Source organism: Haplochromis burtoni, unplaced genomic scaffold (assembly GCF_018398535.1).
Source record: "Haplochromis burtoni strain Fernald_Lab_line unplaced genomic scaffold, NCSU_Asbu1 Contig_69, whole genome shotgun sequence".
Taxonomy (NCBI): domain Eukaryota; kingdom Metazoa; phylum Chordata; class Actinopteri; order Cichliformes; family Cichlidae; genus Haplochromis; species Haplochromis burtoni.
Genome location: NW_024582430.1, coordinates 784052 through 806482, shown reverse-complemented (window position 1 = coordinate 806482; position 22431 = coordinate 784052). Strand labels below are relative to the sequence as shown.

The following is a 22431-nucleotide window of genomic DNA, read 5'->3' as shown; positions in this document are numbered from 1 at the left end:
ACACACACACACACACAATCCCGTTCAGCTATCTTAATGAGACATAATGGTTTCCCTAGCTCCTTACCCTAACCATTAAAAATGAGTGCCTAACCCTGACCCTAAACCTAACCAAAACTTAATTGTAACCCTGACACTAAAACCACATTTTGAGCCTCAAAAATGCTTCAAACTTGTGAGGACCGGTGAGTGTGTCCTCACAAGTGACTGTTGGTTCTCACAAGTATAGTAGAATGCAGCTTTCGGTCCTCACAAAGATAGCTAGACAGGAACACATACACACACACACAAACTCTATATCTGGCCGAAGAAGGTTTGTTATTAACCAAACCGTAACGCTTATAATAGAGCATCTCTATCTTTTTGACCAGGCGAGCTTGAAGCCTTCAGGATTTTGTGTTTTAAAAAATTTCTCCGTTTTTTTTCAAGATCAATTGGATTATTTTTTCATTAGTAATTCCTCACACATGCAATAAAACAATTTAATTATCACGTCAATATAATGTAAGTTATTATACTTGATTATTTTTTTTAAATAATTGTTTAAAGGTCCACCAGCTAAAAGAAGAATTAGGGATGCTGCGCAGTAGATTACATGGCCCCGTCCCAACTTTTAGAAACACGTTGCTGTCAAATTCAAAAAGAGCTCTTACTAAAATGGTACATTTACTCAGTTTAAACATTTGATATGTTTTCTGTGATTTATGTGAATACATTTTGTGTTTATGAGATTTTGGAATCATTACAATCTGTTTTGAAATGATGTGATGTAATGTTTCTGTTTGTCCAATTAACTTTTTCTCTTCTTCTCTGTTTGTTGGTTTTTAAAACTGAGCAACAAGAAAATTATGAGACATAATTTAAATATTTTTGCAGTCATGAGTAAAAAAACTGCATTCATGGTGTCATTAATAAAAACATAATGAGTCAAGATGTTGAAAGGCTCTCAGGAGGGGACGAAACTAAGCTAACCCAGATACACGAGGACTGAGCAGGCCGGTTAGCAGCATTTCTCAGCTGTAAGGAGGCCTGTCTGGAACAAGAAAGTGATGTATGAGTTTTCAAAGAGACAACTACCGCAATCCCACAGAGGCTGAGGCACTGGAGGCTGAACCGCAGGAGCATCAGTCAGCAAAACCGTCGAGCTGTCCGAGCAATCAAATCCTTCTTCATTAAAAGTTCATGTTATTTTGTCCACCTCCCGCCGGCCGCTAAAGCTTCCCTCTCTGGTGTTTTGCAGAAGATGAAACCTTGATGGTGACAGGTCTGAGCTTTTGAGCGCACGGCAGGTGTGCACACTTTCAACCCCACCGAGCATCGAATCACCAGCCTGCATTTTTCACTCAGGCTCTCAACTGATTGGCTGGCTAATTGACTGGCTGTCAGTGTGACTGATGGCACCGCTGCTCAAATCCAACATATCCAAGGTAACGCACTGATGCGACACCTGAAACCCCCCAATCAGCATTTCTCAGCGCACAGAGTGAGCAGGAGAGCACCTGGTTCATCTATCATTCTGATAGTGAGGCTCGGCTCCCGAGTTGCACTGTTGACACGCTCCAACCGTCCATCAGTGAAACTGTGCCGCTTCCCAAAGGCTGGTGTTAGTGCCTGACCTCCATAACTGCTGTTAATAGGTCGGTTCACTGTAACTGTCAGGTGTATATTAAAATGTGTCAGAACAAGTGGAAACTTGAATAGATGACGAATTAAGACTGATGGGAAGTTTAATAGCAAACATCGTCAATCAGATTCATTTCTGCTGTGCTATAGCCTGGCAGCGCATCCAGCTGATGCCACAGACGCAGGTAAGTCACCGCAGCACCCCACCCGTGCACATCGTTTCCACCTCACCCGTGCCCTGCGCTCATGATCAAGGTCAAGTGGCTTTATTGTCATTCCAACCATGTGCAGTGGTACAGTACACGGTAAAATGAGACAACGTTCCTCCAAGACCAATCAACATGGGACTACATAAAGTGCATTGTGCAAAGATGTCACATCTGCCTATCCCAGCTGTCTTAGGGTGAGAGGCAGGGTACAGTCTGTCGCAGGGCTAACACAGACAGACAACCATTCGCACTCACACCTACGGGCATTTTGGAATTTCCACATTAACCACATAACTGCATGTCTTTGTTATGTGGGAGGAAGCCGGAGTACCCGGAGAGAACTACATCAGAAAATAAAGGATTACATCTGGATTTGTATATAGAAACACATCTTTATTCTCACAGATGTTCCTGTACACTATGCCGGCCACTTGGTTATGGCGTTCCATGTATGCCTTGCCTGCTAGCATCTTGCACCCTGCTGTTATGTGCTGGATCGTCTCTGGGGCATCTTTACACAGCCTGCACCTGGGGTCTTACCTGGTGTGATAGACCCCAGCCTCTATGGCTCTTGTGCTGCCATGATTAGTGCCTCTGTGCTGTCTTTCAGTCCAGCTTTGTGCAGTCATAGATTTTATCAATTTATCTAATGTATGTGTGAGTGAGGCGTGGTGTAATTAATGAAGGTCAGCGGGTCTTAATACATTTCTACATCTTCACAGCAGATCAAATATTTTGTGTGGATGAAACATAAAATCAAGACTTTCCTCTGAGCTGTTCTGTTGTGTCTGATGCTGGAAATCAGCGTCGCTTTTTTGCCTGAGCCTTTTTGGGGGTGTTACGGTAGGAGGCGGGTCCTGCTGGAGCGTGGCTGGCTGGGCGTGTTTAGTGTGTGCGAGAGAGAGAGCGTGTATGTGTGTGTGCCCTGTCGGGCTCCTCTCTCCTCCTGCACGGCTCAGCTCGGCTCGGCTCAGCTCGGCCGGGAGGAACGGCGCACACAGGCGCGCGCACACGGACGCTGATCCGCACACAAACCGAACCGCCCGCGCGCGGATCCGCTGGATTTACCGGCTGCAGGGAGGAGGCTGAGAGAGCACCGGGAGCCGTCCGAGCACCGGGAGGGACCCCGCCCGGACAGCCGCAGCTGTCAGCCAGGTAACGGAGACTGCAGATGTGCGCGCGCGCATGTGTGGCAGAGTTTGCGGTGACGGCGATGTCCCGTCCGGTTCCGCCAGCCCGGTCTCCTTTGTTAGGTCACAGCGTCGCGTTCATTTCACGCTCCGTGTTTTTGTCTGTTTCAGTGTTTCCTCGTAAAAACACGATTTCAATAAACCGACGAACCATTTACAGAAAAGTGTTCGGAGAGCACGTTCAGCCATGTCAGTGGGTTTGTGTCACCTGTGCGGCGTGGACACCTGACATCAGCGCTCTCACTATAGTCGTGATATTTATTTGACTTCGTGGGCATTTCTTCTCTTATCTTCCAGTTTTGGGGGTTTTTCTTATATCCAGTGATTCAGGAGGTCGAGCAGGTCCGAAGGTTGGTGGTTCAATTCCTGGCAGCTCCAGTGTGCATGACAAAGTATCCTTGGCAAGATACTAACCCAAGCTGCTGTCTGCGCGTCCATCACTGAGACAGAAGTGCGCGTGTGCGCCGTGGGGGCTCAGGTAGAGGAGAAAAGCGCTCATCTGAAAAACATTCATGAGATTTGATCTACAGTTTTACTCATTGGACACCTTTAAAAGAAAGAAATCTCTTTTCTTTTGGGACATTTTTCCCGCGTGGGGCTCTTTTGTTGAATCACATTATATTTTGTTCCACTACTTTATGAAGCTGGTATCTTATTTTCTAGGTTGTTTTTAATGTCTTGTCTACATTTGAGACACATAAATTATATCTTGCTGTAATTTCATAACTTTCTGAAATATTAATAAAGAAAATAATCATGTTGCATCCTATCAAAACAACCCCTCTGCTGGCTTCCTTCTTTGAGCCAGTCCTGCAGAGGTGCCGTCAGTTACACTCAAACACCTAACGCTGATCTCCTTGATGTGTGGTGGTCAGGTGGAGGTGTGGACCTCATCCTCCTGGAGGAAGTGATGCCCCGTAGGTCCTCCTCCCTCAGTGAGAAATGCGTGTGATGCAGAAAGAGTTTGTGTGTTTGTCTCTCAATAAAATCCCTAACTGTGGATTTGGTCCACAGCCGAGCCGCCTCGTTTGGTGGATGGTGTGACTCCATGGTTGTGCAGCCTAATCCTGATCCTGCTGAAAAGTATCACAGGGTGATGTTTTCTCCTGGGACCGCTCCCCGCCTGATAATGGAGCCTCTGCTTCAGAGCTGCTAATGAACCGCGGCTCTCTGTTATCTCAGCAGCCATAAAGTGATGCTGGTAGTGAGTCTGATAATACAGGGGACCGATGGGGAGGGACAGGAGGGTTTCCAATGAGAGTCTTTCACGCTGTTACTGCTGGAACATCACGGCAGTGGGCAAAATAGCATAGGATGGCATTATGGGAAGAAGGCGAGCTGGCAGAGGCAGTGTGACAGTTTGGGGGATCTTCTGCTGGGAAACCATCTACATGTAACTCTGACACGTCCCACCGACAACAGCACTGTTGCAGACCGTGTGCACCCTTTCATGGAAACGGCGCTCCCCGATGGCTGTGGTCTCTTTCAGCAGGACGATGCACTAATGCACAGAAACAGTTCAGGTGCAGTTTGAGGTGTTGCCTTGGCCTCCAGATTCCCCGGATCTCGGTCCAGTGGAGCATCTGTGGGATGTGCTGGAAACACAGTCTGATCCACGGAGGCCCACCTCACAGCTTACAGGACTGACAGGACCTGCTGCTGACACGTTGGTGCAGATACCACAGCGCGCCTTCAGGGGTCGAGCGGAGGCCACGCCTCGAAGGGTCAGGGGGACCGACACAGGTGGTCTTAATGTTATGTCTGGTTGGTGTAGGAATCAGTCCATTTCCCATTTGAGCAGACTTCTATCAGCCATCATCTGAAAATAATTTCACATTTTAGCATTGACGTAAATGTGTCTGGTAGATGGCACAGGAAGTCCAAACCTGACCTGATACAATCAGAGATAAGTTAAACTGACACTGAGGTTAATATTGCACACAGGTGAATTTCAGCAGGTCTTTGTGCCTCCAATTAATCGGCCTTCATAATTTCATGAGCTGTGTTATTGGGACCTGTTGTCAGCTCTCCATCTCCAACACGAAGCTGGGTCAAATCCATAGATTTATGTCCCTACAACATGAGTAATTGTCAGAGAGCAGACCTCCTGTGCTGATGGATCAGGTGTGCTGTGTGTAATTTACAGCTCTAATGGTGCAAACACGCAGCAAAGGTGAAGGCGTCTCGTTAGTTTGACAGATCTACGACTCACACAGCAGCCGGCAATCAATCCCGAACGCATGCTTTTATACGTTTCTGTGTGTGTGTGTGCACGCGTGTGCGCATGCAGGGCTGCATATGCTCATGCATATTCAAATCTCAATTTGGGTCTGTGTCAATCATGCCTGTGGGTGTGTGTGTGTGTGTGCACTGTGTTTACATCTTTGTGGGGACCAATAATTGAAAGTTTCCCATACTTGTGGGGACCAACAGCTCTTATGGGGACAAAATCCTGGTCCCCACGAGTTTGAAGAGATTTTTGAGGCTATAAATGTGGTTTTAGTGTCAGGGCTACAGTTGGGCTATGGTTAGGGTCAGGGTAAACAGGAAAGCATTATGTCAATTAGATGTCCCCACTAAGATATGAAAACACGACTGTGTGTGTGTGTGTGTGTGTGTGTGTGTGTGTGTGAACATATATATTTATATATGTGTGTGTACATACGTGTGTGTTTCTCAGTCTCTGGGTGAATGAGTAAGGGGATACACTGGGGAGCTGGAGGGAGGGAGGGAGGAGAAGCTGGAGGAAGATAAGGAGGAGGACTTCTCTCCGGTGTTTTTCCTGCTCTAATTTGCTCTGACAGCAGCTCCTCTGGCTCAGACCGAACGAGCCTTTACACTGAGGAGAGAGAGAGTGTGGAGTATTCCCACTGTCTCTCTAACAGGCTTTAATTGGTGATGCTACAGTAACTGCATAGAGCGGTGTACTTCTGTAGTTCCACTACAAACTTCCTGTTGTGTTTTCAGCTCTTGCTAATTATCCAATATCCCTGCTGCGGATTACAAATCAGCCGATACACGAGTTGAATAATTAGGGCAGCCGGAGCTCTTTGTTATTGTTACTGTGAATTAAAAGTGTTTTCACCACAAATATCCTGCTTCCTGTGCTGCTCTGTAAAACAAATACTAGAGTGAAGGAAAAATCACTGCCAGCCAAGTGTGAAGCACCAGGGCTGAAAACGACGACATACCAGCACACTGGTCGGTTTAAAGAGATCATTTCCCCCTCATAACCGCTATGTGGTGTGTGTGTGTGTGTGTGTGTGTGTGGTGTGTGTGTGGGGGGGTATTGTATGATTAGGGGTTTTAGAGGCAGGTGGGTGGTGACCTCAGATGTGGCACCGACATGGCAGGTAGCTGGTAACGTTGTAGCGTTGACCATTTTTAAATCAAACTGCCTTTTAAGATGGACGTTGTGACGCCCCGCCTGTATTAACACCTGTATTAAGCAGGTAAATACCTGCCCCCCTGCTTTGGAGGTAATGTTGCTCACTTTTGCCTTCTTGGCTAAGGAGGAAGTGGTGATCATCCAAGACATTCAGACTTGTTGGTGAGGTTGGTGCTGTTAATGACCTGCATGGTGTGTGAATTTTAAAGTGATGGGAGTGGAGCCAGGGAGCCAAAGGCAGTGACGTGAAATAATAACGTTTGTGAGGTGAACGGAGATGTTGGTGTTTTTGGTGTTTGCAGCAGTGTAACAGCATAAATGAAACCTGACAGCCACATCCTTAAAAACACTCTGCTGGTGGAAGCTGTTTGCCTCGCTGCACAGCCCCGTGTGTCACCTGTCTGATGATACATTACAGGTGTGTGTTTGTCCTGCACGCTATCATTTCAGCTTATTACAGCCTTTTTCAGGTGCCGGCAGACTGATTATTAGGCTTCAGACGGCCCTCTGCTTTATGACGTCTGCCAGACTTGTGTTAGTACGCATGCACATTTGTGCACGTGCACATCGGCGTGCTGTGGCTTTAGTCTGAAGCTGTTATCGCTCCACTATCTTCCATCAGAAATCTTGACTTTAGCACTTTGCACAGTGAGATGAGCACAAATACGTGTGTCCAGCAAACATTCTGAGTAACACTGGAATAACTAATGTTGAGGAAGTTCGTGCAGAAGATGCTCGCTGTCCATTTCAAATGAACACGGTAGCGAAGGCCAGCCGTCTCTTCCAAAGCCAGGTGGACTTCTCGCTCTCACTCTTCAGACCAAGACGTCACAGCATCAGCATGTTTTTCCTGTGGTTTAGCTTCTCCCAGAGTTGTTTTATCTTATTGTAATTAATAAAAGATCACATAAACAATTGTTTTCGAGCAGACCGGGAGGTTACACATCTGACAACTTATATTTTGGAGCTGTTCTTCAACCAGAACCCCCCCCTGTTCAGCATGGGGGGGTCATCCTTCTGTTGATGAGTCCAAACTGAAACCAAACAATGTTCTTACTTGTGAGAAATATGCAAAAAAAGTCATGAAAACCTGCAGACACGAACATCCTGAACACCGAGCTCGCTGCAGGTTTATAACATCAGCTGTTCGAACATTAACTTCAGTTTCCATTTTGGCTTCCAGCAATTATTAAATCAACATATTTGAGGGAAAAATCTAAATTTAGCTCGTTTTGGAATAATCGTCTTATTTTGGTCCTCAGCATCTCTTTGCTTTGCTCGTGGACGTTGAGTCTGTCTGACTGCAAGCTTTTCACAGCCACAGATGTCGTGTTTAAACAAAGACTTATGATATTTGGTGTTTCTTCCCTCATTTTGCATGTGAAAGACATTTATGGTGCAGTGGAGTTTCAGCTGATGAGCAGCAGCACAGGTTTTGTTAGACATGGAGCAGCAGATGGATGATAGGAGGTGGAGGGTAACCACTTAGGAGAGATGGAGGAGGTGAGGGAATAACAATGCTGTGACTGATAGCTGTGGGACGGGGGGTAGTATGTCATCGTGTAGCACCCTGTGGGTGCATATGTCAGCTGTCACAGCAGTGTGGTTACACCGTCCACCCGCTCTGCCTCTCTCCTCTGTCCACCCTGGAAAGTTTTCTCAGACTGATTTGTGCTCCGTGCTGTGGAGTCAAACGTCGCTGTGGCATCACGTTTGCTTTTAAAGGGATCTCACCTGAAACCCTGATGTTAGAGGACTCACACAGGGTTCCACATGCTGACGAGAAACCTCGTGATGGTGCTCTGGAGTCTGGAGCTGATCGTGAACTGATCTCCAGACGGCACCAAGGTGAAACACAGAGTTCAGCCTGTTCAAGGTTTGGTTGTTGCCGTGATGGGGTTTCGAGTTCACACGAGGTTCATTTCAGACAGTTTCGATCATGCTGATGAGTTTCAGTCTCTTGGTTTAGTCCTTTGATTATTTGATTATATATTATTAGGTATCCTCCTTTCTTTGTTTTTTTTACCTCTCAGCCCTGAAAGGCTGATTGGGTATTGTCCTCACGCCACCGTGCAGGCGGGTGGTGGCGCGGACACTGTGAGCACGATCCATCCATCCTCCTCTGTAAACCTGAAGATGGTGGCAGCAGGCTAAGCAGCGAGTCCAGATGTGCTTTTCCAGGCATTTTTTCCACCTCCTGCAGGATCCCGAGACGCTCACAGGAAGTTCTGGGTCACAATGAGACCAAAGTTGTAATAATCGAGAATAATCCTTCAGAGATATCCGTGTGGGGAGGTGTTCACCAAACCTCGAACCTCACATCCTCGTCCTCTCACCGCCTGCTTGTTTTCTTTCTGTTTCCTCCTCAAATAAACGAGACGAGCGACTTAATTAAGTGAAAGCAGCGGTGCATTTGTAGAAGAGCTCACTATCAGTACAAGTGGAGCCGACAGAGCTCTCTGTGTTTTTACTGCAAAGGATTGTGGGTGCACTCAGCTTCTGGTTGACTGGCCTTGACGGAGAGAGAGAGAGAGAGAGGGTCTGTAATTAGTGCTCAAGGCCAAACTGACAGAGTGTCTCTCTCCCTCGCTCCCTCTGTCTGTCAGTGTCTCTCGCCCTCCAGTTGTGAGATGAGAGCTTCACTCCTCTCTCTCCTCCTCTTCCTCCCTTGCCTCTGCCGTGCAGCTAGTTTTTGTGCACGAAGCAGCTTCTTCTTCGTGTGTGTGTGTTGTGTTTTCTGTGCAGTGCAACTATACTCCATCTGTATGCTTACAAAATGTCGTGTTCCTGGTCTGTTGACCCAGCGTTTAAAGTTTCAGTTTGTTTGGATGTTGTTTATGTTTAAGTTCATTAGATTAGCGAAGTTCGTTTGGTTATTAGACTCCTTGTGTTTTCTTCCCCTGTATTTAAGTTTCCCTCACCCTTTGTGTTTCATGCTGCGTGTCTTATGTTATCAAGTTTGTATTGTCATGTCTGTCTCATGTTTCCTGTTTTATTTTGAAGGAGTCGCGTGTTCTTTGTTCATTGGATTTACTTTCACTTCCTGTCATTAGGCTCATGTCAGTCAGCTGTTCCTCCATGTGTTCCCACTTCCCCCAATCACCTCCTGTGTATTTAAGTCCTCTGTTTTCAGTGTGTCATTGTCAGCTCGTCTGTTGTCCTGTTTCGAGGTATTTTTGTGTCCATGTTAGGGTTCGTGTTTTGGGTTTCTATGTTATCTTCGTTCTCCCAGTTTAGGTTTTTCTTTAGCTTCTCCTCTGCCTTTTGTTTTGTAGTGTTTTCACCAGCCTTAATAAGCGGCTCGCTTTCTGTTAACAGTTAAGTTTTGTTTCATGGTGCCTGCGTTTTGGGTCCTTTTCATAATACACACAGTCGGCCTCTGCCAGACTGTGACACAACAGTGTGTCGTTTACAGAAATCATCACAGAAAGTGAGACAAAAGTGTTTTTATTCCTCATCTTTCACCTGCATGCAGCTGCATTAGCTGCCTTGATTAGAGCATTAAATGGCTTTTTATCAGTAACAATCATGATTAATGCGCGTAAAAACGCACCTACCACTGGGCCAAAAGGTGAGCGTCACCCAGTCTGATAACACAACAGCTACAGCTGAGCTCCGGCTTATAAAAACAAGCTTCTGAATGTGGTTAACGCCATAAAGATGATTTATTCAACCAGACAAACATCTTCACATCATGCGGTTTGTGCCTCAGTCGACCCGAACGCTGTGTCAAACTTTTACACAAGTTTAAAAACAGCTGATAAAGTAATGGGAGTGTTTGTAGCTCCAGGGGAGGACCGAGCTCAGAGCATTAAGGACACTTAACCCCAGATTTCCTCCATACGAGGAGTCCACGTCACAAAAAAGGGACGAGAATAAAAATCTGGACCTGAGCTTTGAACTTTGAGTCTCCCGCCACAGGATACCAACACAAAAAACAGTCATTCAGATCAACTGGACACAAGCAACAACAGCACAAATGTCCTCGGTGCTCCGTAACCAGCATTCAGCCTCTTCTCTTCTTAATGCGCTCTCCTCCACCTCTCCGTCTAAGGTGCAGGAGCAGGTAGGGAGTGCTGCGCCTTGGTCCCGGCGGCCAGTCCACCGCAGCTCCTGCACGTCTCCATCTCCAGTAAATGAGGTGACATCAGCACGCTCAGCCTGCTAGTCGGAGGAGGAAGCTTCCTGCTAATCATTTGTGTGGCGTGATAACACCTGATAACAGCCACGTAATGGGCTGAGAACATTTAAACAGGTGGCTGTATCACAGGTGCGCCGCAGCGCCGGCCTTAGTGGTTAAAGGAGCCCAGCAGCTCCGACACACATTTCCATCTTTGTGAGATGCATTTTTAAAAAGTCACAAAGGTTTGGAAAGAGCCGTAAACATCAGACTGCAGCTGATCTCGGATCAGTGGAAACAGCTCATTGCTGCCTGAGTATCTGCAGACTTTCTGCCTGCCTTTACCGACATCCACGTAAATAAAGAAACAAGTTTGGCTTCATCTGCATGAACTCCAAGTCAACTGAAACCATCCTGTCAGCTGTCACTAAACGCAGGCGTTTGTATAAATTCAGCAGTGGATTTTATTCTTCTTTGAAGATGAAACAGGACTGATGCGCTCACATCTCGGGCTTCTCTTCTCCCTTTGGCTCATTAAGGCTGAGCGTACATTAGAAGGCGTGCGGTGTCGCTTATGTATTTCTGTCCTCGCCGTCAGAACTTTTAAACATGTCGTGTCCAAGGCGAGCCGAGCGGCGAGGCAAAGTTTCAAAGTTCAGCTGAATTCATATCTGCAGAAAAAGGTCACCTGACGCGTCGTCAGCTCGTCTCCTGATTGTTCTGTCACATGAAGGCACTTTTTGTTCATCACACCTTTCATGTACTAGCTCGTCAACGCACCAGCTGTTCCTGCTTCCTCTCATTTGCTTCCCATTACAGAAGGTTGTTTGGTTCCAGCAGAAGATGTCCTCAGGTTGATTAACACAGCTGAACACATATGACAGGAAGCTTTCGCTTTAGTTTCTCCAGGACAGAAACTAAAGCTGCCCTTTGTCACAGATTCTGTTCATAAATTTTATGGACAGGATTTCCAGAATTTCTAGGCGTAGTCAAGGTAGAAGGATCTCATCTTTGCAGATGATGTGGTTCTGTTGGTCAGGTGGTGTCCTTCAGCATGAGAAGCAGTGCCTCCATGTCTGAATCTATGGCCTTCAGCCAGTAATGGGTGGAGTGCCCAGTACCTCAGGGTCTTGTTCACAAGTGAGGAAATTGACAGATTCGGGCCATGGCTGCAATGATGCAGACGCTGCACCGGTCCATCGTGGTGAACAGAAGCCGAAGCGGAGCTACATCCTCTCCTGTGGATGGCTGGCCTCTCCTTAGGCACATGGTGAGGAGTTCAGTCATTTGGGAGGGTTCATAGCAGCCTCTCCAGCTGGGGTAGTTTGGGCATCTGACTAGGATGCCTCCTGGGTGAGCTATTCTGGGCATGCCCTCCTGGGAGGAGGCCCTGGGGCAGACCCAGGATTCAATGGAGTCTCTCAGCTGGTCTGGGAATGTTTCAGTCCTCCATCAGATAAGCAGGAGGAGGTGGCTGGTGAGAGGGAGGACTGGGTTCTCTGCTTGGGCTGGTGCCCCCGTGAGTGGGACCCGGATGGATGGATGGATGGATGGATGGATGGATGGATGGATGGAGGTGGTTTTGTCTGTTTCATCAGTTTTACATCCTGACTGGTGTTTTTCTGCATCAGTCAGACTTTGATGTGTGCTAACATTTAAATGTATTTGATTGTAAAATCCAAAAGGATGCTTGAGTGAAAGAAGCAGGCAAGAGCTGCTGGTTTGGGTCTTCTCATAGAACAGCTGACAGGAAGGAGAGAGCAGAATCACCCTCGTCCTTTGAGACAGCCTCAGAGGACAAAAAAGTCCTCGTGTGTTGTGAGTTTACTCATTTCATTCCTCAGAGAGCATCACTTTAAGCAGGTCATTGTGCGTGTGTGTGTGTGCGTGTGTCTGGGTGTCGTGTGTGTGTGTGTTGTGTGTGCGTGTGTGTGTGTGTGTGTGTGTGTGTGTGTGTGTGTGTGTGGTATGTCTTGTGTGTGTGTGTGCTTGCGTGTGTGTGTGTGTGTGTGTGTGTGTGTGTTGTGTGGGTGTGTGTGTGTGTGTGTGTGTGTGTGTGTGTGTGTGCTTTGTCTGTGTGTGTGTGTGTGTGTGTGTGTGTGTGTGTGTGTGTGTGTGTGTGTGTGTGTGTGTGTGTGTGGCAGACACTCCCTCCTCCCAGTGATGGATGGAAGGTTGCTGGCTGGCTGTCTTCGGTGTCAAACTGATTTCTGATTGGCTGGTGTTGTATCAGCCTGCATGTGACAGAACTCAGCTGATAATAAATCGTTCTCTTTTTTTTTGATAGCGAGTGAACAGAGCAGCAGTGTGATGTATATTTCATCTGCACCTGAAATGAATCAATGTGAGCTAATGAGAGGGTGTTTATGAAATGATGCTTCACGTCTGAGACTTTTGATTTGAAAATGTCCTGATGTGATCTCTGATTACCTGTCGTGGGAGACGCACCTTTCCCTAGTGACCAAAGGTTGCTGGGGGGTCGTCAGCTGCTCTTGCTGACATGCGGGTGGATGTGACACAGGCAGCTGTAGCTGCTAGCTTCACCTGAGCTGGACCTCAGCATCGTGTTTGTGCTGTTGGAGCCTTTTGGAGCATTTTTAACGACATCATGTGACCAATAATATGGCTGCTGTGAGGTCACTGCACGAACAGACCGTTAAAGAAGGCGGAGCTCTGGTTTTACTGAGAGAAAAGCATCAGGCCACACCTCTTAATTCTGACTTTACGAACGTCTGTGGAGGAGTGAGTTGTTCTGAAGAGCTCACTGTACAACGAAGCTGTTTCAGGACCGCAGCAGCTCAGTCATGACCATGACTTGGTGTGTAACGGTCAACGACCGCGGAGCTCCGAGCCATCATCATCAGCACAGACTGTGAGCACCAGGAGCTTCAGCAGGTCTCAGTGCTTTGCTGCATGTAGTAGGTTCTCTACCAATCAGAACGTGTCCAAGTATCATTGGATAACTGAGCTGCCCACAATGCATCACAGTATGTGAATGTTAGATGAGCTGCTTAGACGACTGAGTGAATGAGACTCGTAGTCTAAAGCGCTTTGAGTAAGAAAGCACTACATAAGTGTAAGTAAGTCTATGATGTCTGATGTTGTGGTGGTTACACGCTGTGTCTCCATAGAACTGCAAAGATGAATGAAAGAGGGCAACGATGCTGCAGCTGTTCGCCCGTGCTCCTTTTTGTTGGCTCTGTCGTGTTTCTGTGGCTGAAGTGTGCGATCACCTTCGGTGCTGCTGAGTCACGGCCTGTCACACTCTGACAGCGGGGATGAGAGCGCCGGGTGTGGGCTGCGTGCTCGCGTTGGAGTCTCTGCGCGGTTATCCTGGCAGCGATCTGCTTCTGGTGGTTGTGTTTTGGAGCGAAGCAGTCGTTGATTATTACATTAATGCGGCGTGGACTCGCACAAACTGCGGTCGCAGCATAATCGAGTCGTTATTTTTCTGCACACGTGGTGCTGATGAGCCGATAAAGCAGCTGCTGCCCGAGTGTCTGAGTCTCTCCTGGAGCGTGACTGCAGATAAGGAAAGAATGGAAAGCAATGTTCAGACATTTGGGAAAATATGCATGTTTGTTTTTTTAAATTCTGCAGTCAGATCAGAAGATTCATAACTGTCTCGTCTCTGTAACGGCACCTGTGCACATTGGTTTGGCACAAAGACTGAGGTGAAACTGTGAAGTTCCTGCGTATGATGACAGAAAGTGAGCGGCTGCGATCGCGTATTTGTAGGTTTCAGACTGTGAAACAGGCCAGACATGTGTGGTTCATTGAAATGCTTGAATTTATGCGTCCCTCACAGAGCCTCGGTTTGGGCCACACGAGGCGTCACAGCGAGAGCATCAAACAGCCAGCTCGGAGCAGCCTGAACATCACGGTGGCAAAATGACGACTCTGTCGTTTTGTTGTTGTTTCTTTAAATCTCACATCGTGTTTCAACGGTTACTTTTCACAGAAGAAAATAAAAGCAAAGTGTTGTTACAGATGTCGTTTGCCTGTGCTGTAGAGCTTCCTGCGGTGACACTGACGCACTTCAAAGTTGATGTAGCAGAAACACTTTGCAGTATCTCTTCCTGTCTGTGGCTCCGTATCTGTGCATTCAGAGTGATGACAGAACTTCTGATCTTCAGATTGGTGGCCGTCTCGCAGGTCTAGTTTGGCCACTATATCACCGTGACGACAGCAGCTAAAATCCGTCAAACACGAAACAAAACGAAGTGTGCCGAGCGCTCGGTTTGGGCTTCATGTTTAGAGATCAGTGGGATAATGTAGGTGAATTTCTTTTTGTCTTCAGTTCTTTAAGAACCACTGAAGATAAAATGTTCCTTTCAGTTTTTGCTCTAACAGATTTGTCTTGTGTTAAACTCTGCAGACATGCAGAATAATTTCAGTGCATTTGTCGCCATTATAACCCTTAAAAAAGCTTTATTGTTTGGATTCATCAGCATATCAGGGAGTCACAGGTGAGCATCAGCTGCAGCACGTAGGTTGGTGTTCATGTCTTTCAGTACTTTCAGAGTTGGACCACTCCTGCTCAGCTGAGACGTGATATGGTGAGCCCCGCTCCCACAGTGTCATCATTATCCCAGTTATGACAGCAAAACGATGCAATTAATAGACTATAAAATCATTTGAGCTCCTACCTGCATGGAGCTCCATTGTGCATTTGAAATGGGAAATTCCACGTTGACGGTACCGAGCTGCAGAGAAGCCATCCATTCGTTTTCTGAGAGAGCTGAAGCAGGTTAGACGTTTGATTCCTTTCATGATGCTCTTGATAGAAAGCTTCATTATCCAGCAGACGCCTGGAGAACGTGGAGGTCAACGTTAAAGGAAAAGTACTTCAACTCCAGCCGTCCCTTCAGCGCCTGATGGTTTATAACCATTGATTTAGTCTCCTCGCCACTCTGCTAATTTATGAAGCCCTCATCTGGTGCCAATAAAGCAGCCAATGAGGTGAAGGGAAATAAAGAAAGCGGGAGAGTGTGACTGCTGGCCTCGTGTCAGAATCGATGTGGACGTCACTGATGATTCACGTGTTTTTGTTGTAGTGGAAACTCGTAATAAGTGACGGAGAGACGGCAGCTTAACCACCGATTACAGCCTCTGATTGTCTTTGGTCCAGAACGGCGATGATGATCCGAACATGGACAGGTTAATCAGCCGTGTGCGTGTGTGTGTGTGTGTGTGCATGTGTGTGTGTGTGTGTGTGTGTGTGTGTGTGTGTGTGTGTGTGTGTGCGCGAGATGCCTTTGCGTCTGTATGTTGTGTAAAACAAACCTCTCCTTCGATCCTCCTCTCCACCTGTTTGTGTTTGACAGCAGGTGTCTAATATCTGTGGACAGCTCAGTGGTCCATCACAGCGCAGGCAGATGGTGTTCGCTGGCCAACACCCTCTTCCTCCATCCTTTTTTACTTCCTAGATTCCTTCTTTCCATCCTTCCTCCATGCAGTCCGAATAAAGGCACGTCCCTCAGTAGCCTTGAACTTTGAAAGCCCTCATCAGACAGCAGCAGTTGCCAAGGAGTCAGTGCTACCCACTGTGACCTGTGTGTGTGTGTGTGTGTGTGGTGTGTGTGTGTGTGTGTGTGTGTGGTGGTGGTGGTGTGTGTGTGGTGTGTGTGTGTGTGTGCTGAGTGTGTGTGTGCATGTGTGTGTGTGTGTGTGTGTGTGTGTGTGTGTGTGTGTGTGTGTGTGTGTGCATGGATGTTTTGCAGCTCCTCTGATTGTGTTTTGATCTTCAGTTGTTTGTATTGTTTCATCATTCATGCTGTTTTTGAAGCCCTTTTCTATTTATGAAAAATAGTCGAATGTGATAAAGAGAATTATTTCAGTCAAGCACCTCTGAGGCTGAAAATGCAGCCACCACTAATGTGGGGACACCTGCAGTTCCTCAAATGCCCACTAGAGGCTCCAGCAGTGAGTCGGTCTCCATAGACTCCCATGTTAAAACTTTCCAGCAGAGTAAACATGTTTACAGCCTGATACACAAACTGATTGGTCTGTGGATCATGTCTCCCTTCACAACATCTGTACGGGTGATCAAGGTGGGGTTGTCATAGATACCAAACCTTGTTAGCTCTGCTTAATACTAAGGAACGATATTTGAGGTTTTAGCCATCAAAGTAACAAATAAGGTCAGCTGTTTCAGACCTGCTTTGGCCTCTAAGCATGATCTTAAATCCATTATAGATATTTTACTTAGAAATGATTTGAACTGGGACAGAATTTCAGCAACCTCAACATGTTTTAAAGACTCGTGCGACTCCTTAAACTTGGTGTAATTTATAAATTGTCCTTCAAGGTCAAGTTAGTGCTCAATGTGCAGTCACATGCGGTAATAAGCTGTTGTAGTTTTACATGAAACTTGAATGTTTTAAAGAGCAGGTGTGATGCTGCAGTGATTCCAGATGTTGAAGTGACCTTGGATCATTCATCCATTTCTGATAAACTCGGTCTTCAGCTGATTGAAGAACATTTAGAATCTAAATAAATGAAAGCACTTTAATGGTTAGAAAATCAAAATCAGGGTTTTGTCCTAAGAAAACGGAAATAAGCCACCAACAGGAAACAGCATTGTGCTGCCTTATTCACCTTATGTGTGTTTAATCCAAAGGTTCCAAAACAATCGTGTAAACTGAAGTTTATCTGTGCAGAAGGACGCTAACTAACTAAAGGAGTCCTGCAGGGTTTCAGGACGCATTTTATTTGCTTTAATAAAAAACAAAGTCTTGTTAGGAAGCTTTGGGAATAACTCCTCCCTCCTGAGTCTTGACTCAGTGCATCATGTATCTCATGTTTCAGAACAAGTGCAAAGTCTGCGGCTCATCTTTGCAGACTTGATTTGGTGAGCTTCTCCTCCACTGACAGTCTGGGAAAACAACAGTTTCTTGCTGTGTTCACTGAGTTTGTGTGGCTGCTACGTTGCCCAGGTCTCAGGTCTCAATTCTAGGATTTTAATTGGATGTTACTGGGGACTAATTAGCAGGTGTGTGTGTCTGCTTGCTGCTCCCATGCAGTCTGTGCACGCACACTGATAAATAAAGTTGGCTGACAGCTCGGCACTCCATCGTCCTTCCTGCTCAACTACCAGCATCAGCTGAAATGCTAAAGCTCAGGCTTTAAACTAGCTGTCGGCATGTATATGAGTGTTTTCCATGTCCGTAGGCATGAGGATAATAAAGATGCACTTCGACCTGTTAGTCATTGAAAGTGTCCAGCGTGAAGGTTACGCCATCACAGCAGTGAACAAGACACAAAACCAATTTGCTGTTTAATTTTTACAGCGAATGAACGTGATGGAGGCGGATCACAGCCTGATGACCGAGGCCGCTGCTGCCAGAGAAACGGCACAAATGGAGCCGATGCCCGGGCGGTGCCGCTGCTGTGGGCCGGGCTGCAGCAAGTGAAGCTGAGTCTGCCCTCAGCTCCAGCTGTGCAGGTGCTCCGGCGGAGCCGTCGTCTCAGGCCTCGGCTCTCCGTTTGTTTGTAGCGACCAGCCAGCCTGCGTGTGTCATTTATAGAGACTGGTCGTTTAGCCTGGGAAGCCAAACTAACACTAACCAGGTTTTCTGTGCTGTGCAGTGCAGTTTTTTTTTTTTTTTTTTAAATGTGCAGTTACTGCACATGTGTCGAACTCCAGGCCTCGAGGGCCGGTGTCCTGCAGCTTTTAGATGTGTCCTTGATCCTACACAGCTGATTTAAATGGCTAAATGACCTCAACATGTCTTGAAGTTCTCCAGAGGCCTGCTAATTAGCTAATCATTTTATTCAGGTGTTGACCCAGGGTGAGATCTAAAACCTGCAGGACACCGGCCCTCGAGGCCTGGAGTCCAACACCCCTGAGTTAGTGTGAAACTGGCTTTGGATGTGTAATGCTCTCTGTGTGCACTGCAGGATGCTGTAAAATGACTGCTTAACTTCCAGGACTTCAGGGATGGAACCAGGCGAAACAGGTTACTCCGGGTCTGGAGCTGTTGTGCTGGGCTCACACTGTGCGATTTTTGGCCCATTTTGAGCCGATTTTTGAGTCGTGCGACCGTTTTGGCGATCGGCCCGATTTTGGCCTTCATCGTGCGTCGTGCAGTATACGTGGGGTAACGAGACGCGATTGACACCTCACGACCAGCTCCCGATCATCAATCGCTTGGTAGCGAGGCTGTCTCCGCAGCTTCTCACGCGCAAACACAAGTGTCAGTGAAAAGACGGAGCAGCACGGCGGCGTGTGATCTGGACACAAGCGATGGAGGCACAACTTGTAGAACTATGGCTCATCCGGGCCTTTTTGATGTGGCCTCACAAAATTATCACGACCACAACAACCGTGAAAATAGTTCATATGAAATCAGCTGCCTGATCATGTTTTTCATTAGCGATGTAGCAAAGTTGATGGTGTGTGTGTGAGTGAAAGACGGAGAGCGAGCGACAGAGTTTCTGTTATAAACTTCATATTGTTGTTAATAATAAATTAATTAAAGCAACAAAACAACCTGAAGAGCCGGAAATCCCCTCTGTAGTTAGCAGCTCTGTGAGGTTACTCTGAACAGCGTATCAGCTGACTCACCTGCAGGAAGTTCTTCACTGAAATGGTTCAAATTATACTTGGAGGACCAAAGTTTCTCCACACAGACACAATGCTTAATACCAACATTATATCAGGTCCTTTCAGAGTGTTGATGTAACAGGTTGACCGTGCTGTGTGCGGCGTTATGTTAGTAATTAGAAATGTTCAGCAGATTTAAGAATCTTTCCTCCAGCTTGTGTGCACTCAAACTTTATTTATCATCACTGGTGTAAATTATTTATCATGTGTTGTTCGGGACAGTTTGGCCACTTGTTTTCAGCATTTCAGAATTAGTTTTCATTTCAGGGCTCACTGCGAATATCTGCCAATAAAAGTGCCGGACAGGCTGAAGCTCTATTATGCGTGACTGTATGAACACAGGCTGGCAGCAGTTGAGTGGAAGCAGAGTGGAGGGTTGATAATTCACTTAAAAACATGAAACCAAATCGTCGCTGTCAGACGCAGAGCTCTGCACATCGTCTGCTTCCAGCAGCTCCTGGTGACATTTGTCTTCAAAAGTGAGAGCGGGAATGATTCACAGGTGAGAAAATGTCAGCTTGTTTACATCCAGCGGCGACGCTGTCGTGGAAAAGTCACCTCATGAATGAAACATTTCGTTTATCTCAGGTTCAGCGGCACGAAATCGAGCCGCTGGTCGGGGCTGTTCTCGGCACAGGGAGCAGCGGGAGAAACACGAACGTGGAGTGAAATGAACTCGAGACACTTTGTCACCTACAAAAACAGTTTGCACATCAAATATCAGGGACGCTACAGATTAAACCTCGGTGCTCCAAACCCCTGATCCCGGGCGAGGGCGTGCCCATCGCGACTTAGGTGAGAGTCACGTCGAAGGAACCGACCGTGACCCAGATAAGCAGGTTAACTGGGACGTGAACACGTGCACAGGTGCACTTAAAAAGGCAGGCAGGAAGAAGCAATTAAGAAAAACCCTGACATTTAAAAAAGGCGAGGATGTCTCAGACTAACCTAGATAGCAAAATGTGCGCAGCCCAGATCTGAGCCGATCCACAAATGTTTGTACATCACAGGTTACTCCTGTCTGTGCTGCTGGTGGCCAGGTGCGTGTCAGAGGTTAGCATGACTCTTCCAGCCTGCAGCAAAGTGTTTCTACGGTGAAGGGGACACTAACAGAAAAGGCCTGGATGAGATCCCTGCAGCAGCTGCTCTGCATCGACACGTCTCTGCTTGTTGCAGAGCCGGCGACGTCACAACGAGCGACCGAACGAACATAATTGGTACTTTGCTGTCACCGTCACTGCGCTCTGTGCTGCACACTGATATTATACACCGGCCTGGGGAGGTTTAACGTCCTAACGTGTCATCAGTCCTGCTGACCAAATCACATCTCTTCAGGCGAATGCAGTTATTTTTTCTTCCTCAGTGCTGCCTGTGTGTTTTCTCGGGCCAACGATGAATTCAGACATCTCAGCTTCTGCCGGGAGAGCTGCGAGCTGTTTGTCGCGTTTTCTCTGAAGTGAAGAAGTGTGACGCGTCGCCTCGTGAAAGATGGCTCAAAGCGCTCGTGGCGGAGTGTTGGTCATGTGTGCGCGTCACCATCTGATATGAGACTGGAGACGGAGCGTCTCTCTGTCTGTGGCCCCTCTCCGTGTGTGTGTGTTTATCCCATCGTTATCTGTGACAGATAGTTATAAGCAGACAGACTGACGCTTTCCCAAGTGTTAGCCTTGGGCCGTCCTGGGGAGAGGGGTGAGGGTGAGGGTGAGAGAGGAAAGAGGAGTATCTGAATTTCTCTCTTTAATATCCGACCTCCCCACTCCGAGTTCGTCTTTTTTTCCATGTCATGCTCTTTTTCGCTCTCATCATCACGTCTTGTTACGTCTTCAGCGAGCTCGTGTACCAGCCCTCCTTATTTTACTTTTTTAATATCAGACATACAAAAACACTCATGCTGAAACACTGAAACCTGGACTTCCTCTGACGTCCAGCAGAGGCAGCAGTGAGTCGGTCCCCATAGACTCCCATGTTAAAACTTTCCAGCAGAAATGACCATGTTGATGTTTGCAGCCTGATACACTGTTTGGTCTCTGTGGATCATTCCCTCCTTCATACCAGCTGTACAGGGGAGGATGTTTCTATAACTCACATGTTTAAATTGTATTAAGGCTTAAAGTTTGCATTATTAGGGGCGTGGCCTCTGTGACTGACAGGCGGATGGTGACACAGCCAAGGCTGGACTGGGACAAAAAATCAGCCCGGGCATTTTGACCAGAGACCGGCCCACCAGGATAAAGATTGAAAATGTGACGTCATTCAGGGGTAAAACCGCAAAGGATTCTGGGAACTTGTGGCAAGAGGTACTAGCGCACGCAGGCTTTCAGGTCAGAGTTTTGTAGTATTAATGCGTCATTTTTCTTAACATAATTGGTGATATAGGTTACAAGCAAGTCTGGCGCTGAACAGAAATTGTCGCGCTATGCTCCTTTATTTATTGTGCATAAATAGTGAATTGTCCTGACACAATATTGCATTTCGCTTCTGTTATTATGGTACATTGACAAAAACATACTTTTATTCACAGGATAAAACAGTTGTTTTGTATATTTGTAACATACAGTATTATTGTCACTGCTACATTTCTGTGATGCTACCAGAAATTATTTCCACTACTAATTAATTACCGTTGAGCTCAAAGGTTATATTAATAAACGGTTAACGAATGTGTATTTATGAAGACGATTTGTGAGACTGGTAAACTTACCTTTTTTCGTACACGGTGCATTTCAAGGTCCTGCACCCATCCGTCGGTAAACTGTACCTGGGCTTGTTGCAGTGACCTGAAGTTACTAAACTTCATGAGTGTATGCACTCACTCCAAGAACCGTATAATTATAAATCTGAGCGTGGTGAAAGTTGGGCAGCACGCTAACGTCTGTGTGCTCGTAAGGGTCTGACCCTTTCACTCCTTTGATTTTTTCCTCGTATCTTTTCTTTGTCTTTTCGTCGAGTCTGTCTTTGTACGGACCGGCATTGTTCTCCTTTTGTTTTGTACATTCCTTTTTTGTGCGGCAAAGAAAAAACAAGAAGGTATTGGAACCGGAGAATGAACGTTTTGCGGTGCTGCAAATGCTTGCATTTGATGCGGTACTTGGATTGTTTTGCCACGAGTTCCCGGCATGCAATGCGCGAAAATCACGTGATTGCTAAACAAGGGGGGGGTGCATCCGGCCTCCTCGGCTGTAATTGGTCCAGCCCAGAGTCGATCATGACCAATTGGCCAATCCAACACCTTTCATTATATATACCCTTCCTTAAAAAAAAAAAAAATCCATCGGCCCATAAAAACAAAAAAT

The 22431-nt window shown here is 46.7% G+C and overlaps 1 protein-coding gene across 1 annotated transcript in view; it reads left to right on the top strand.

The window, feature by feature from the left end:
- Nucleotides 1–2740: 2740 nt before the first annotated feature.
- Nucleotides 2741–22431, top strand: part of dok4 (docking protein 4) — a 56814-nt gene continuing 37123 nt past the window's right edge. Inside the window, exon 1 of the mRNA XM_005923998.2 lies at nt 2741–2987. The gene's annotated coding sequence lies outside the window, so the exon portion shown is untranslated. The remainder of the gene's footprint in view (nt 2988–22431) is intronic.